Below are 12,507 nucleotides of genomic sequence, written 5' to 3'. Positions count from 1 at the left end.
AGTTGCAAGAAAAGAAACAAAATTTATCTCAAGGTTAGTGAATTCTTCTACTAGTTATTTAATTTTTGCACTTAAAAAAAATATAAAAAATATAAATATTTATATTTATATAAAAACTAAAAAAAAAAAGATAAAAAGAAAATTTGGGACGGTTCTACCCCCCATAAAAAAAAACTTACTTATATATTTATATTTATTGTCTTTTTTAGTTGACGACACTTATGCCTCCTAGCTATCCTTTTAATTTTTAGAGTTGATGGCACTTGTGCCTCATAATTTGTTGTAATTTTATTTCTTTTATATCTTTGTTAGTTGACGATACTTATGTCTCCTAACCTTTGTTGTAGTTTTCTTTATTTATCTTATTGTTATTTTTATTTATTTATTGCAAGTTACTAGTTGATGGCACTTTATCTTATGTTTTAGTTGATGACACTTGTGCTTCCTAATTTTTACCTTATTTTTGTTATGGTTGATGGCATGCTATGCCTCCCTACTCTTGCTTAATTTTTTATAGTCTTATTTAATTTTACTTTATTTTTCTTTGTCCTTTATCTTATTTTAGTGTAATTGTGAAAAAAAAATACTTGAAAAAAAAAAGTGAAACATAAATCTTGTCCTATCACCATAAGCAATTTTTGCTTAAAGGAAATTTGAACAAAATTCTCAATCCGCCTCTACTAATTAACCTCGGGGAGTTGTTAGTAGTGCGCGAGTAAGTGGAATTAAATAGGCCTGGGGACAAGTAAACCATAAGAATTATATTGTTGTGAAATCTCTAAAAGTTATAATTATGCTCTGTGGTTGCAGTTTTAACTGATCTTCCACATCAGAAAATTGTTTGTTTGAGATTATCTTTGTTGTTTTGTTTGTTAAAATTGTATGCATCATTGAGAACGTGACTCTAAAAATTGATTAGTAAAAAGACGTTTATCTTTGTTTGAAATTGAAAGTGTTAGTAAAAATTTGAGTATCATGGAACCAATTGCTAATCCTGTTGATGAAAATGTTGTGCCTGGAAAAACTTTGCTTGAATATTTTGCACCTATTTCATCTAATGCTCCTTCATGTATCGTTCTTCCTACCACTTCTGCTACTCATTTTGAGCTTAAACCAACCATCATTCAATTGTTGCCATCTTTTTATGGGTTAGATAGAGAGGATCCTTACATGCATGTCAAAGATTTCTTAGAAATTTGCTCAACATTTAAATTTCAAAATTTTTCTGATGAGTCGGTCAAACTAAGATTGTTTCCTTTTTCATTAAAAGACAAATCAAAAGCTTGGTTAAATTCTCTTTCCACGGGGTCTATAACTACATGGGATCAACTTTATAATAAATTCTTGATGAAATTTTTTCCTATGTCTAAAACCGATAGTCTAAGGAAAGAAATCTCCGAGTTTTTTCAAAAAGATAATGAAGAATTTTATGAATGTTGGGAAATATTTAAAGATTTATTATTAAAAATGTTGACCGCGTTTTTGGCCAACGACGTGAGAACGTAAAAAACGATGAAACCTTCAAGAGAAATAAAACGACACAGACGGGTTTGAAAAGAAAATAAATAACACGCGCAATTTTTATAGTGGTTCAGCCCCAATATGTTGGTAATAGCCTAATCCACTTAGAGTTGTGGTTATAGATCTGCACTCAAGATCAGATGAACTGAGCCAACTGAGTTTCTTCAGTACAGATTACAAGAATACAAGAATTCTTTCAGATACAAGCACTTTCTCTCTCTAGAAAACTCAGACCCAAAATTTCCCAAAAAATCCCTTTCTAATCCCATAAGCCATATATTTATAGGCTTAGGATCATACATTTGCTCTCCCCTAGAATCGGGATATTTCATTATATTTATCATATTTAAATTACAAAAATATTCAAAATGTAACAGAACACCAAATTTGTGGGAAGAATGAGAGATTCCCGCGTATGCCAAGACCGATTATTGTTGAAGCCGTTTCTGGGAACCTTGACGTAGTCTGTTCTATCTGGTTGATGAATATCACCTTCTAGTCGGCCATGCCTCTACTGGGCAGTCATGCACTTAGCTGGTAGGACATGCACTTAGTTGGTAGGACATGCACTTGCTGGTAGGACATGGCACTCTGGTCTAGCATGCCATGTCTTTGGTCTAACATGGCACTCTGGTCTAGCATGCCATATCTCTGGTCTAACATGGCACTCTGGTCTAGCATGCCATATCTCTAGTCTAACATGGCACACTGGTCTAGCATGACATTTCTGGGCAGCAAAGTCATTACTGGGCAGTAATCTCACTCCTGGGCAGTAATGTCACTACTGGTCGGACAAGGTCATGCCTGGTCGGTCATGACACTTTTCAAGCCAGTCAAAATTTTATCACAACTCTGAGGAGCCAATATATTTATTGACTATTAATGTGTCTTTTACTGACCATGCACTGCCACTTGTCATCTCTATTGCCACATCATCGATCTCCAATTTTTTGGGATAACAAAAATGTCCTCATCATGGTTTTGAAAAATGGAGACTTGTAAAATATTTTTATGATGGTTTGACTCCTTCTAATCGTCAAATGATTCAACCTACGCATACTGGAAATTTTTTAAAATTTCAAGGACAAGAGGCGTGGGACGCCCTTGAAGATTTATCTGTCAATTCACAACAATGGAATCATTTTGATCCTAGGACTAGGTCAACTAATTCACCAAAAAGAAGAGGAAGGTATGAAGTAAAAGAAGAATTAGACTTAAGAACATCCTTAGACAAATTAGCGAGAAAAGTGGAAGCTTTAGCCATAAGCCAAACTATAAACTCTCCAATACAACCAAGAAAAGATGTTTGTTCTATATGTTCTAGTCCTTACCATAATGCCCAATCATGTCCTTCCTACCAAGAAGCCTTTTCTGAGGAGGCCAATGCACTTCATGCTTATGGGAAACCAAATGATAGCCCATTTCCATCCACCTACAATCCAAATTGGAGAAACCATCCAAACTTTTCATGGAGACAAAACCAACCCCAAATGAATCAAGGGCACCAATATAACACACAAAAAACCAAGCTCATGCCCCACAAAATCAACCATATTCTCAACAAAGAAAACATTCCTTAGAAGATACTTTACAACAATTTATGCAATCCACTCAACAAATCCTACAAAATCAGTCTCAATCAATTACCAAACTCGAGACACAAGTAGGACAACTCGCCACTGCTTTAGTTGATAGAGAAAAAGGAACATTCCCTAGTCAACCTATCCTTAATCCAAAAGGTCAATATGAGATAGGAAAGTCTAGTCATAATGGAGAAGTCAAATCAATTTCAACTCTTAGGTCCGGAAAGAATATTGTCAAACCCGATTACATACCCCAGGTTGAAAACGAAAAAGAAAAAGAAAAAGAAAAGATTTAGCCTTCTAGTTTTAATGCTAATGACTTTTCAAACAAGGAGACTCCAATCCATCATTTCATTCCAAAAGCCCCATTCCCACAAAGATTACTTCCAATTAAAAAAAAGCGGCCAATATAATGACATCTTAGAAGTTTTTAAATAAGTTAGAATCAATATCCCTTTCTTAGATGTCATTAAACAAATTCCTGCCTACTCTAATTTTTTAAAGGATCTTTGTACTGTTAAAAGAAACACTAATGTTCCTAAAAAGTCATTTTTAACTGAACAAGCTAGTTCCATTATTCAATATAAGAGTCTTGTTAAATATAAAGATCCTGGGTGTCCCACAATTTCATGCATTATTGGTGATCATTTTATTAACAAGGCTTTACTTGATTTGGGCACTAGTGTGAATTTATTGCCTTATTCTGTTTATAAGCAACTTGGTCTTGGTGAGCTAAAACCTACCTCTATAACTCTTCAATTAGCCGATCATTATGTGAAAATTCCTAGAAGCATTATAGAGGATGTTTTGATAAAAGTTGATAAAATTTATTTTCCTGTTGACTTCATTTGTTGACGCGGTTCTTCGGCAACAGATAATTATATATAAGGAGAGGGATTAGTGCTAAGTGATGAATCGTAATAGATGAATGATCTCAAAGGAAGATTATAACTCGAATACTTTTTTAGGTGGTTCAAAGGTTAAAATCATTCTAGTCCACCAGTCAATATTATTGATATATCTATGATATTCCTTACAGGGTATTTCTTTACAAATTAGAAACCAACCCTTCGCAACTCCCAGGGTCTCCATATTTATAGGGAGAGGACACTTAGGTGTTGGCAAAGGATATCATCCCGTGACCTTCTTACCCATCATGTCACTTCTGCGACATTCATGATTAATTCCTAAAATCTGACAATGAAGTGTGGTCTAATCAATAGGTAAGGGGGATAATGGGCCGCATGGCCCAAATCAGTCGTGGGGTGTCTGAACGCGCACGTTTATGCTGCGTGTCCGAGAATTCAGGAATGGAGTAGACACGTGATGTCTGATATATGCATGTTTACATTGCGTGGTTGACTTTATAAAGGGTAGGAGGTGTCAAATCAAGCTCGTACCCCGAGCTTGATGTAATCTCAGCTCGTGGTGTCCACGCTGCTGATCTGATGCCTTAGTAATCTCACTAAACCTTTGGATATCTCGAGCTAGAGAGGTAGAGACCCGTAACAGCAACTCCGGGTAGGTGGCTTCCACGTGGCTGATAAAATTATGCCCTTTTCTAGCTCGCTAATAACCCGTGGATATTTAGGGCGTACATCATTGTTCTTGATACTCAACCTATGGAAAATATGCATGCTCAAATTCCTATCATTTTAGGTAGACCATTCTTAGCTACATCTAATGCAATCATAAATTTTCGTAATGGTGTTTTGAAATTATCTTTTGGAAATCTGACTGTTGAATTGAATGTATTTAATGTTGTTAAATCTGTTGAGTGTGAGGAAGTGCATGAAGTTAACATGATAGATAGTATTTGTGAAGATGATGGAAATGACTTACTTGACTTTTATGAAAAATACTTTGGTATGAACTTGCATGTTGATGACTCTAATGATGATGTGAATTCTTTGCTAGAGTCCATACCCTTAAATGAAACCAAAGTTAAACCTTTTTCACCCTTAGATCATGTTCAATCAACTTCTGAGTCTTCAAAGTTAGACCTTAAACCTTTTCCAGTAAATTTAAAATATGCTTTTCTATAGCATCCGCTTTAGATAAAGAACAAGAAGATAAACTGTTAGATGTCCTTAGAAAACATAAAGAAGCTGTAGGTTGGACCATTGGAGACATTAAAGGAATTAGCCCATCCATATGTATGCATAGAATCCATCTAGAAGAGAATGCTAAAACCTCTCGGAAATGTCAAAGAAGGCTAAATCCAAATATGAAAGAAGTGGTTAGAGAAGAGGTCATAAAATTATTAGACGTAGGTATCATTTACCCTATTTCTGATAGTCAATGGGTTAGTCCAGTTCAAGTTGTGCCTAAGAAGTCTGGGATAACAGTTGTTGAAAACGAGAAAAATGAATTAATCCCTACTAGAGTACAAACGGGGTGGAGAGTGTGCATAGACTATAGAAAGCTGAATAATGTTACTAGAAAAGACCATTTTCCATTACCCTTTATTGATCAAATGCTTGAACGCTTAGCTGGCCATGCATATTATTATTTTCTTGATGGGTATTCGGGATATAACCAAATCCCCATTGCCCCAGAAGATCAAGAAAAGACTACATTTACATGCCCTTTCAGAACTTTTGCCTATTGTCGCATGCCTTTTGGATTATGCAATGCACCTGCGACTTTTCAAAGGTGTATGATTTCAATTTTTTCTGACATGGTTGAAAGATTTCTTGAAGTGTTTATGGATGATTTTTCTGTGTTTGGTTCTTCCTTTGATGAATGTCTGCACCATCTTTCACTTGTTTTAATTCATTGCAAAGACAAAAACCTTGTGCTTAATTGGGAAAAATGTCATTTTATGGTTAAAAAATGAATTGTTTTAGGTCATGTAATCTCATCTGAGGGAATAGAAGTTGATAAAGAAAAAGTTGATCTTATTTCAAAACTTCCCCCACCTAAAACTATGAAATAAATTAGATCATTCCTAGGCCATGCCGGTTTCTATAGATGATTTATAAAAGGCTTTAGCAAAATTTCTCGGCCTTTATGTCATTTACTTGGAAAAGAAAATGCTTTTGTCTTTAATAATGAATACCATGTTGCCTTTGAAAATTTGTTGACTACTGCACCCATTATTCGACCTCCTGACTGGAAAATACCTTTGAAATAATGTGTGATGCTTTTGATTATGCTATAGGTGCTGGCTTAGGACAAAGACTTGAAAAAATACCTCATGTGATTTACTATGCTAGCAAAACTTTAAATGATGCTCAATTAAATTATTCCACAACCGAAAAAGAATTGCTTGCTGTTGTTTTTGCATTAGAAAAATTTAGGTCTTATCTGTTAGGATCTAAAATTATTATCTATTATGATCATGCTGCATTAAAATATCTCTTGTCGAAAAAAGATGCTAAGTCTCGTTTGATCCACTGGATCCTAATTTTACAAGAATTCGATTTAGAAATACGAGATAAAAAAGGATCTGAAAATGTTGTTGCTGATCATTTATCTAGACTAGTTGTTGAAACTATACATGACTCCACTCCTATCATTGAAACTTTTCCTGATGAACAATTGATGCATGTTTCTTCATTGCCTTGATATGCTGATATTGTTAATTATTTGGTCACTAAAGAAATACCATCTCATTGGTCTAAGCATGATAAATCTAAACTTTATTCTGAGGTGAAATTTTTTATTTTGGATGATTCGTACTTGTTTAAATACTGCAATCAAATAATTAGAAGATGCATTCCAAATTGTGATCAATCTAAAATCATATCTTTTTGTCATGATCATGCACGTGGATGACATTTTAGTGGTAAGAAAACAGCTGCTAAAGTTTTACAATGTGGTTTTTATTGGCCTACTATCTTTCATGATACATATGTTTATTGTAAAGCTTGTAAACGTTGCCAAAAGTTAGGAAGTTTAACTAAAAGAAACATGATGCCTTTAAATCCTATTATTATTATTGACATATTTGATGTTTGGGGCATTGATTTAATGAGATAATTTCCTAACTCTTTTGGTAATCTTTATATTCTTGTTGGAGTTGATTATGTGTCTAAATGGGTTGAAGTTATTGCATGCCACACTAATGACCACAAAGTTGTGTTTCGGTTTTTTAAAGAAAATATATTTTTCCGTTTTGGTTCACCACGTGCTATCATTAGTGATAACGGTACACATTTTTGTAATAAGCCATTTGAACATTTGATGAAACAATATGGCATTACGCATAAAGTCTCAACACCATATCACCCATAAACTAGTGGTCAAGTTGAAGGGTCTAATAGGGAAGTTAAACACATTTTAGAAAAAACAGTGAATCCAACTAGGAAAGATTGGTCCTTAAGACTCACTGATGCATTATGGGCATATTGTACCGCATACAAAACACCCATTGGCATGTCACCCTACAGACTTGTGTATGGGAAGGCGTGTCACTTACCTGTTGAGTTAGAACATAGAGCCTTTTGGGCTATTAAGCAATTAAATTTTTCTTTAGACAAGGCAGGTGAGAAACGAAAGCTTCAACTAAATGAACTAGGCGAAATTAGGAATGATGCATATAACTATTCAAAAAAGTATAAGGATTGTATGAAATTTTACCATGATAAAATATTTTGAGAAAATATTTTTCTCTAGGTCAGTAAGTCCTTTTAAATAACTCTCGTTTGCATTTATTCCCGGGAAAGTTACGCTCTAGGTGGTCCGGTCCTTACATTGTCTGTATTGTTTTTCCACATGGAGCTATTGACATTGAAAATCCTAAAAATGGTGATATATTTAAAGTTAATGGAAAAAAATTAAAACCATTTTTAGAATTAAAAACCAATGAAGTTGATGAAATCCTCCTTGAGGATCCTATTTACCAAGTTATTTGATTGCTTGAGCTTACTCTTGGTAACTTGTGTTTATGTGTTTATTTCTGTGTGCTTGTTTTCATGTTTACTTCTCCGTGTTATACTTTTTGTTAAAAGTGTTTCATGCTCTCTTGACGATGCACCACGATGAGGTACGACCATTCTAAACTCTAAACTCTTGTCAATTTTAATTTGTATTTATATTTTGACACATTGAGGACAATGCTTAAATTAAGTTTGGGGGTATCGAGTTTATATGGTTATTATCATTAAGGAGAGTATGATTTATTGTGTTTATGTTTTGCGTTGTTTTTTTTTATTATGTTTTGTGTTAATTTTTTTTTATTTATGTTTGTTTGAAAAAAAACTTTATTAATTTTTGTGTTGTTTTGTAAAAATATATATATATATTGTTGTCTTGTTAAAAAATAAAAAATAAATTGTGATATTTTTTATTTTCAATGATAAAAATCTTAATTGAGTTTGAGTTTAGTTCTTTTAAAAATATGAATAATTTTTAAGCTTTGTTTTTAATTATAGGGTCAATTTTGCTTGTAACAAAAATTATATTTTTCATAACAAGAACACTCTTATTTCCTATAAGTTTAAGTGAAAAATAATTTTAATGAAAACCTATTTTTTAAAGCAAAATTGATAATTTAATTAATTACATAAGCTTAACTTTTATTCATAATAATTTTTTAGAATTATTTTCATTGTGCAATTTTTGAGAAAATCCTTTTTATATCACCAATAAAAAAAATGTGTGTTTTAATTTTTCTTTTGCTTGAGGACTATCAAAATATTTAGTTTGGGGGTGTGATAATTCTACAAAATAGAATTATTTTACCACTTTTCATGTGATAATTGTTGCTTAGTTCTTGAGTTTTTAATTGATTTATTAAGTTTTTAGGTAATTTTAAATTTATTAAATTTATTTTGATTTTCTATATTTTTGTGTGATTTTATAATTATTTTGTTGTAAAAAAGTTTTAGTTAATTAGTTGAATTATTATTGTTAGTTTGAGGTAAAAAAAAATATTGTATTATTGAATTTAAATGTTAAATATAAATTAAGTTATAATTAATATTTTCAAATAATTAACTTGATTTATTTTATAGTTGGAAATATTTTATATTTATTTTGTAGGGAAATTATGACATTTTTTGTGTTTGGAAAAAAATGATAAAAGCTTAAAAAGATAGGAAAATGTGGCATTTTTCCAAGTGCAAAACCACCTCACTCGGCCCAACTCTCCAAGCCAGTAGCTCCCAATGGGCCCAGGCCCCATTCGACCCACTCAATTTTCAGCTTCACCAACCGAGGCCCATACTCATCCAGCCAAACTCAGCTGCTCCTCCATAATCCAACACCGAAGCTCCCAGCCAGCAATTTCTTCTTCCAGCTCACGTGCACCCAGCTGCCAACTTCTTAGCCAGCCAGCCCGTGCACCACTTGCCAGGCCCGAATTCCTCTTCAGCTGTCCAACGAGCCTGCCACCTTCCCCTGGCCCGTTTGCCTCACTTCTCCCTTCAGCAAACCCAACCGCCTGCTAGCCCACTACCAGCATGCAATTTTCCTTCTTGAGCCTATAAATTTCCTAAGTGTCTCCTATGTCCAAAATGCCAACTTTTTATCAATTTTTCTACATATTTTCACTATAACATCATCATTACACCCTATAATTTACCTCTACATACCATATTTATTTTATTTAATTAATCTAATCAATTTAATTAATTTAAATTGATTATTTTAATAATATCATTTTGGCTATAAATATGGAATTTCAAGACCATTTGGGGTGCTTAATTTTTAGTTACCATATTCTTTTCTCCCATTTTCTCTCTACCATTCTCTCTTCTATTTTTAGTTTTTTCAAGAGCATTTTTAAGTATGTATTTTATTTATTTTGTAATTTTTATTCTAGTTATGTGCTTCTAATTTTTTTCATAAGATTATTAAGATCATGATGAAGCAACTTGTAACTAGATAATATTTATGTTGTATGTTGATTTCCCTTGTAATGCAACAAAGTTTATGGATTTTTCTTCTTCATATATGTCTTTCATCTTTAATATCTCATATTTTGGATTGTTAGATTATATGCACTTTGTTCTTCATTTTGCAAAAACATAATATTCTTTGTGTAAGATGTGTCATTAAATTGTACACATCCATGCTTAGAACAAAAATATTATGTTTTGCCTTATAAATAATGTTATTTGATTTTTTGTTGTTTTATTAGGTTGATTCACATTAAATACTTTGAAATTATAATTTTTGAAAAGTGAAGAAAAATCTTATCTTTCTAGAAGTAATTTGTGCTTAAAATTATAAATCTATTTAGAAAATGATAGTTGACTTATTTTAACTATCACTAAAACTTGGGAATCAATATACTAATAAATATTATTAAACTTACATTTTGTAGATTCTAGTATCTTAATAATCTTTCCTTTTACCACTTATTTTAAAATCCTTATTGAGTTATTTTCATTCTCTTAAATAGCTTTATTTTAAATCTTTTATTTTTTATTCATAACATTAAACCTCATCAATTTTTGAAGCTAGGTTAGAATTTATTAATTTTGATTTAAAATAGTTTTCTTTTTTATTTTAGACAACTCCTTTGGGTTCGATCTCGTGCTTACACGAACACTATATTCCATATACGATTCGTGCGCTTGCGAGTGTAAATTTTTAAAACATACCCATTTTGGGTCCATCAGCCTAGTATTGTAAGGCCGGGGCATAACCATACATACTATACTTGGACTCTTGCTGCACCTTGGCATCATTCTTGTTGTCATAGTTGACCTTTTGCTTCACCATGTCATTCTTACAAGATTGCAATAGCCTCCTATAAGAGTACTTCCCCCATGGATAGCTGAAGAAGTACTCTACGTCCTCAACAATATTTAGAATATCTCGCCGTATGTGCAACTTGCCCTCAATGGCATTCAGAACCCCCTCAACCGACAAACATAGACCAAGCTTGTACACATCTTCCACAATAGTACAAGTCTTGAAAGCATAGTCTACCTGTGAGAGCTTTAATTTCTCAGCAACGTTGAAATACTCCTTTATCAACCGGTCGCTGAGATTACGCTCTTCCAACTCTTCTAGTGACGGGAAGGTTCTGAAGTTCAACCCTGTCACCAGGGAAAACTCTCCCATGTCGAATCTACAAGACTTCGACCCTAAGAAGAAATGCACCTCATCTTCGTTGTTGCTGGCGATTTTCCTCAACAGCAGTTGATGCACCAAGACTCCGGAGAAATTAAACTCTGAAGCCAAAAAGAACTGCTTGAAAGGGGATTCCTTATCCCTTTCAAGCAGCCGAGCTCCATAAACCTAGACTTAATGTGATTTAAAGTGCTACTACCCTAATATGTCACTCGACTAGGAAAGTGATCACTGAACGGAACAAGCAACTTAGGCATATGCAACAACACATGCAAAAAAATTGCTAAGAAAACAGAATGTTAAACATAATCAAAAAAATTTCATCAAAAAACTTAAATAAGTTGTCATCGAGCTCTATCGAGCTATAATCGAGAAGCAACATACCCTATCAAGCAACTATCGAGAAACTATTGAGCTTATCGAGCAATATCAACAACCTAAATCTATAGAGACTATCGAGCCAGTGTCGAGCCTATCGAGCTAAGCAAAATCTATCTACATAAATAACCATTAAGCCTAATATCGAACCATTATCGAACTTATCGAGCCCTTTTAATCTAATACCACAGATCCATTGAGCCTACTGTCGAACCATTATCGAACCTATCGAGCCCTTTTAATCTAATACCACAGATCCATCGAGCTCCTACCGATCCACCATCGAACCATTCAAACTACCCTATCGAGCCTATTATCGAACCATAATCGAGCCTATCGAGCTAGTTTCATATATTACCATAGATAACATCGAGCTTCTATCGAACCTTCATCGAACCTATCGAGCTACTGGTTCAAACCCAGAAAAAACCACAGAAAAACCCAGACCTAAGAACTGCCATACCCATTCCACACCACCAGACTCAAAGGGATAAAAACAACAACAATAATCACGAGGGTTCAAGAATTTACCTTAATGAGAATATGGGTTCGATTGACGGGTTCGACACCGTGGGTTTTGAGCTTTGTTGTCGTCGTTGGCTCGACAGGTTCGACAACAGTTCTGGGTGGCTGACTTCGGAGAAGAGAAAGAGAGAGGGTGAGATCGACAGGTTCCCTTTGCTTTTTGGGGTTTCCTTCGGTTTGAGTTTTGGTTTCGGGGATTGAGAGTCTCAAGTAGATAGAGAGAGTGTGAGAGAGTAGAGAGTTTGTGTGGGAAAAAATTTGGATGGAAAAAAATGAGAGAAGTATTTTTGGTACTTGGTGAAAGTTTAGCACAAATTTAAAAAATTAATTAGTGCTGGTATTATTTAGTAATTATATATACTATTATGCATAAATAATGAAATTTCCCAAACTATTTAACGATCTAAAATGATCTATACGGACTAGAAGAAACAAAACATGTCCTTGCCGTGGAGGCTCCTTAACAAGTACC

This window comes from Humulus lupulus, chromosome 2, assembly GCF_963169125.1.
Source record: "Humulus lupulus chromosome 2, drHumLupu1.1, whole genome shotgun sequence".
In the NCBI taxonomy this organism is placed as follows: Eukaryota; Viridiplantae; Streptophyta; class Magnoliopsida; order Rosales; family Cannabaceae; genus Humulus; species Humulus lupulus.
The sequence above is the reverse complement of the archived record's forward strand: the minus strand, read 5'-3'. Positions refer to the sequence as shown.